The sequence below is a fragment of the Macrobrachium rosenbergii genome, chromosome 34 (assembly GCF_040412425.1).
Source record: "Macrobrachium rosenbergii isolate ZJJX-2024 chromosome 34, ASM4041242v1, whole genome shotgun sequence".
NCBI lineage: Eukaryota > Metazoa > Arthropoda > Malacostraca > Decapoda > Palaemonidae > Macrobrachium > Macrobrachium rosenbergii.
Genome location: NC_089774.1, coordinates 6,925,325 through 6,931,324, shown reverse-complemented (window position 1 = coordinate 6,931,324; position 6,000 = coordinate 6,925,325). Strand labels below are relative to the sequence as shown.

General features: G+C 36.4%; 1 protein-coding gene across 1 annotated transcript in view; it reads right to left on the bottom strand.

Moving 5' to 3' along the window:
* Positions 1 to 6,000, bottom strand: part of LOC136856134 (solute carrier family 15 member 2-like) — a 45,286-nt gene that overhangs the window by 29,592 nt on the left and 9,694 nt on the right. Inside the window, 1 exon segment of the mRNA XM_067133787.1 lies at positions 1 to 1,203. This exon segment is cut by the window's left edge and continues 942 nt beyond it. The gene's annotated coding sequence lies outside the window, so the exon portion shown is untranslated.

Here is a 6,000-nt window from a genome sequence, read left to right as displayed (position 1 = left end):
AAGAAGTTAATGCAATGAAAATATCAAATGATTCAATGACACACAGATATCTAGCCAAGGAAATCGGTTAATAATAACGGAAGTTAAGTTCCAAGGCAATTTCTTTTCTCAGCTGGCCTTCAAGGTAATATTTAGTTGCCTAAGGCTAACGCTTTTGCAATATACATTAACGAAACGGTAAAGATTCTGAGGTTTTTCAAACCATAAAATTCTTACAGGCAGAAAAATGCAAAACCTACGATATATAAACTGCCACCTTGCGTTATCTCCTTTGAATAACTACAGGAACTACAGGAATATCGTAATTAGGGGCAAAGTAAACAGAACTATTAACTCTGTATGTGTTTGCGTGAAACTACCCTTCGATATAAAAAATATTAATATGTGGAAGTGTTTAGACTTCGGGAACCTAACACGCACCTGTCCCCTACAATAAATTATATCACAATAAATGTATTAATGTTGATAAATTATTTATGCATCTTTATATCACATTCAGCTTCAATAAATAGATCTACTCTGATCAATTTAAATATATTTATACTTATGTCATTAAATGTACGACTTAAGCGTATAAGCTCCGATATTTCTGACTATATATTTATTAAATATGATGATAATTTAAAATTATATTTACAATATCTAGTTCATATATTTCATAAGGCTGTGCAATACAAAAAAATGTAACAAAAACACACCTATCTGTTAACCATTAAATAACTTATATAATTTTATAATTGCGAAAGATTCTTCAGGTCAGTTTACAACCCTGGGTCCTCCCATCACAAACTACAACTGAACAACTTTTCTGTACTGGGAAAAATAGTCAAGGTAGTTAAGATAGTGCACTAGGAAATAGAGAACTGTCTTTTAGGAATAGCTGAGGAGTATTTCCGTTTGACTTGGAGAAGGCTAACCCAGGTAATCCAACGAAAGCTTTCTAGAAAGCTATCTTTGGGGAAAGTCTGGAGCAACTTTGAAAGAAAGAAAGCGTTCAGAAAAATCACAACCTACTTTACAAAACAATATCACAATTATCTTCAAATTCACACAACCCTGAGATGACACTCGGCTTACAAGACTACTGTAGAAGACGGTGGGATACTATAGGATATTACAGGATATTGTAGGATACATTTACAGGACGGGGTTTTGGGGTAGGAAGGACGAGACCCGAGGTTCAGGTGACCATTTGGGAGGACTCTGAAAGGGAAAAGAGACGGCAAAATGAACACAAACACAGAATAGACGAGCACACGAAGGTACTAAACATGTAAAATAGCCTTTGGCTAAAATGAAATGGTAAGAAAATGTTAGTATGTACAAACCAATGTCCCCTGGAGTTTCTGTCTCGTAGGTTAATCAGTTATTGTGAATTTCTCTTTTAAATCTTATATTCTCTTGCCACCTACATTCCCAGCTTCAGAACAACAGTTTCTAGAGAGGCACTGAAAGCTTTCTAGGGTCATTTAAGGGTTAAAAATCTAGATTTACTCTAGAATCAAACCCCTTCAGACACTGAACACAGCTATAGGCCGTGAGATAGTCTTTTTCCGTCAATAAACTGTTTCCCATCAGAGGAAGTTGCTCTGGATGAACCATGGCTGAATCACAGTATAGCCTCATCAACAACAAATGCCTTGTTAAACTACTTCTTTTTGTACTCTGATGATTTTTAAAACATTTCTAACACTTCCAACTACTGTAGTTCTAAACTTTGCACCTTTTCCATCAGCCTAGTCTATCATTTGCCCTCTACAAGAAATAAAAACTACCACAAAAACACTGATTCACCATAACTACTCTTGCCTCTGAATCTGGTCACTGCTAAATACTTCATTTATTACCCTTACAGCCCTCTATATTCCATGTCTATTTCACAGGCAGTTAATGTAACCAGCTGTCATTTTTCCTTCCTCTCTCTTCTTCCATTGCAATTACCCCTTTTCAAACACTGTCAAACTCTTTCTTCACATTCTGCAACCTCCCTATACAGTCAATACTATAACACAAGTACACGAGTAATGTCACACTACAATCACAATCTCGTATCTTAAACTTCTGTCATTCATATATCCAAATAAATATTAAATACCCATGGAGTCAAGTTACAGTTTTGTATAAGCCCAACTTTGATATCAAACGAGTCACTCTCCTGTCTACATGTTCAGACACAAACTTCACCCATTCCTTAGAATACAAAATTATGGCACTTTCTACCATCATGCAGGATTTCTCTTAAGTTCATATGAACTGAGAGAGAGAGAGAGAGAGAGAGAGAGAGAGAGAGAGAGAGAGAGAGAGAGAGAGAGAGAGAGAGAGAGAGAGAGAGAGAATTTTTATTAATAAATCATTACCACACACCTTAAAAATAAGGAATATCGCGAAGATTCATTTCAGAAATTGAAATGGTTTACAAAATCTTCATTGCAATGATATATAATCAATAAATCATTAATTAAATCATATGTAACTTCAGTAAAAAACAAGGAACAAAACAACCTCCCATTTGACCTCTGACCTTCAAGAATGACCTTGACCTTGACTTGCTTGAGTGAAGCATGCTTGCCACGTATGAAATCTCATTCTTAAACAGCTTGAACGTTTTGGCCAAGTTTAGATTCATATTTGACCTGTGACCTCGCTATGAACTTTAATTGACCCTTAAATCCCCAAAATAAAATGACAAAATGATCCAGAAATTTAAGTTACTCTGCCTTGGCCCACAACCCACCCCTCCAAAAAGTGCTCCCTTAGAGAGAGAGAGAGAGAGAGAGAGAGAGAGAGAGAGAGAGAGAGAGAGAGAGAGAGAGAGAGAGTATTACTTTTACTTTCTAAAAGCGTTCCCATCAGGAATCCAGCCAACTCGGTAAGTCTTTCTGTCAAGTCCAGTGACAGTTGAATCAATTTACGAATCATTGAATACTTGTAGAAATATCTCTGCCATAAAATAAATCCGGTTAAGCAAATTATAAGCGATAAATCGCGTCTATTCAGGGAGATTAATCTGTGCATATGGTCAAAAATTAGTACGTGGCGTATCGTCATATGTTAAGATTCTCCCTTTAAAAAACGCGATTTTAATATAATTTTCTTTATCAATCACTCACTAAACATAAAATCAACCGATGGGAATTGTAATAAATCTCGGAAAGAGGATTTAAGGTAGAAAAAACTCATAAATAAAAAAATAAACTCACGTATGTCCGGAACATCACTGGACATGGCCCGTCTTAGCATATTGCTGCTGCTGCTTGCCGAAGGCGGTCACCAACGCAAACTAAGCTTCGGAAACCAAACGGCCGCTAAATCGTTTGGCAATTTAGCACCATAACTTTAATTTCAAACGAATGTAACACGTTCCCGCCCTTCAGTTAAGTAGATAAATCATTAATAATGAGATGTGAGTTCTGTATTTCAGTGGAAAACGCCCGACGCACGCGACAGAACACTGACAAGAGTCAATACTGATGATAGAGAGGTTCCACCGCCCAGGAAAGGAGTATAAATAAACACTTGTGGTAGAAATGTCCCGCCATCCTTGCTATGTAAACACTTCAATTTGCGTGACTCTTTTTAATTAAAAATGGCATTGGAGGTTTGTTGCTCTATTAGAGAATTATTCATGCTTACCATTTCTTAAAATTGCTGGTTATTATTGTGGTAAATATCTATAATGATCTACACACAAGCTCTAAAAAGTGTATAAATATTTATATAAATATATATCAAAATATATATGTTTATGTACATCTATGAGAGAGAGAGAGAGAGAGAGAGAGAGAGAGAGAGAGGGGCTGTGACACATGTTCATAACTCTCGCAAGTGCACACGCGAACACCTGTAACCGAATTTGGGTTAAGTTTGGACACTAAGTTAGGCGAAATTAACCTGAATGATCCCTGCCAGGTCCTCAATTCATCAACCTCATTATGACAAACCAACTACAAAAATGAAAGTGCTTTGAAGGCAACTTTCATGTGGATCCTTGAATATTTCATGTCGACTGCTCTCTCTCTCTCTCTCTCTCTCTCTCTCTCTCTCTCTCTCTCTCTCTCTCTCTCTCTCTCTCTCATTTTAAAGCCTAGGTTTTAGTTGGGTATTTAATATGCCTGTGATTGGTTGTAACTTGGTGCTCTCTCTCTCTCTCTCTCTCTCTCTCTCTCTCTCTCTCTCTCTCTCTCTCTTCTTCTTCTTAGGCTGAAGAAAGACAAACATGCAGTTAATAATAATAATAATAATAATAATAATAATAATAATAATAATAATAATAATAATAATAATAATAATTCGTAAAACTCTACGGGAATAACAATCCACACTTCATCCATTTGAACTCTCACGCACACAGTATTGACAGGCCTATAGAAACAATTGCATAACTCTAACCTATCCCACGCACCAATCTCAGGCCACAAGTGCCCCATCACCACTCACACCAGTCTCCTAAGGTCTGTTAGATCTCTTGAGTGAAATTTATCAAGTCACTATATCTTCATTAGATTTTACAGGGATTTTTCAAAAAGTGGTTCTGTAAAATATTACCTTTTCTTTCATGTTTAATTTGGAAGTCAATTTTAGTGTTTCATGCGCTGACGCGTGGCGTAGACGCATGCATATGTATTTATAAGAATGTCTTTTACTGTAATACAACAATATATTATAACGATCCGCTAACATCCAACGCAACTGCTCTATCCACCACACTTATTGAGAAGGCTATCAATAAGGCGAATGAAATATACTACAGAGGTCCCACTCCCAACAGACAAATAGATTTTAACAACAAATCAAAGCTTCCTTAGGACGAAAGCATCCAAAAAACCACAGAGCAACTCAGGTCTAATAATCCTTTCATTTCCCATTACCCCAAATCCATCGGGTAGGTCCGTCTCGAAAAGATTAACAGAGCACAAAAGGTCAGTGCGGTATACTTCAGACAGTTCGGGGATTTCCTGCAAATCTGGGATGAAGGCCATACCATAAACTGGAGCGGGGCGGAGCTGGTTTTCAAAAGTGGCTATCCGAGCACAAGGAACATGCTGGAGTCTGCTGTCTGGAAATTCTTAAGCAGGTGCTTCTGGAATTACGACCACCAGACGCATCGCCAGACGGAGTTAGTGGGGCCAAAAGACACCAGGGAACTGCCCAATTTCCAACCTTCCTGCCACGCCTACATATTCTATATACTCTTGTAACATATCATCTGTCCATATTTTACCAGTGAACGGGGGCACGGAACGAAGTGTTCCTTTTATCTTTTTTATCTTTATATATATATATATATATATATATATATATATATATATATATATATATATATATATATATATATATATATATATATATATATATATATATATATATATATATATATATATATATATATATATAGAGAGAGAGAGAGAGAGAGAGAGAGAGAGAGAGAGAGAGAGAGAGAGAGAGAGAGAGAGAGAGAGTTTCACAAGGATAATTTAAGCAGATGTTATCGATGAAAGTTACGATGCTATACAATGGGTCATTTAAATGATTTCTATTACTTAAATATTTTAATTAACTTTCCAAAAGTTTAAAGGTATGTTAATAATAATAATAATAATAATAATAATAATAATAATAATAATAATAATAATAATAATAATAATACGAAGACGACACTTATAAAGATAAGAAAAATATCATTATTGTCAAAACAACAATTATAAACATCCCTACTTAACCACCGTTCTAAAACACTTTAAGGCCGGCGTCCTTATTTCAAAAATTCAATCACTTCAGCCCCCTAAGAACCTGCAGATTAAATATGGACAAATGAGTGAAGTTCATTCATTTCTTACCTTTGCACTCTGCCAAGTCCACAGCTGGTAAGATGACCGTTTCGGGAACCTGGGCTGAAACCGAGGCGCCTTCTGCATCATCCCCTGATAGAGACATGTTTGGGATTTCGAGGGCCACTAGCAGTTGGTCAGGTCGATCTCTGTGTTAGAGAGGGACTAGGGA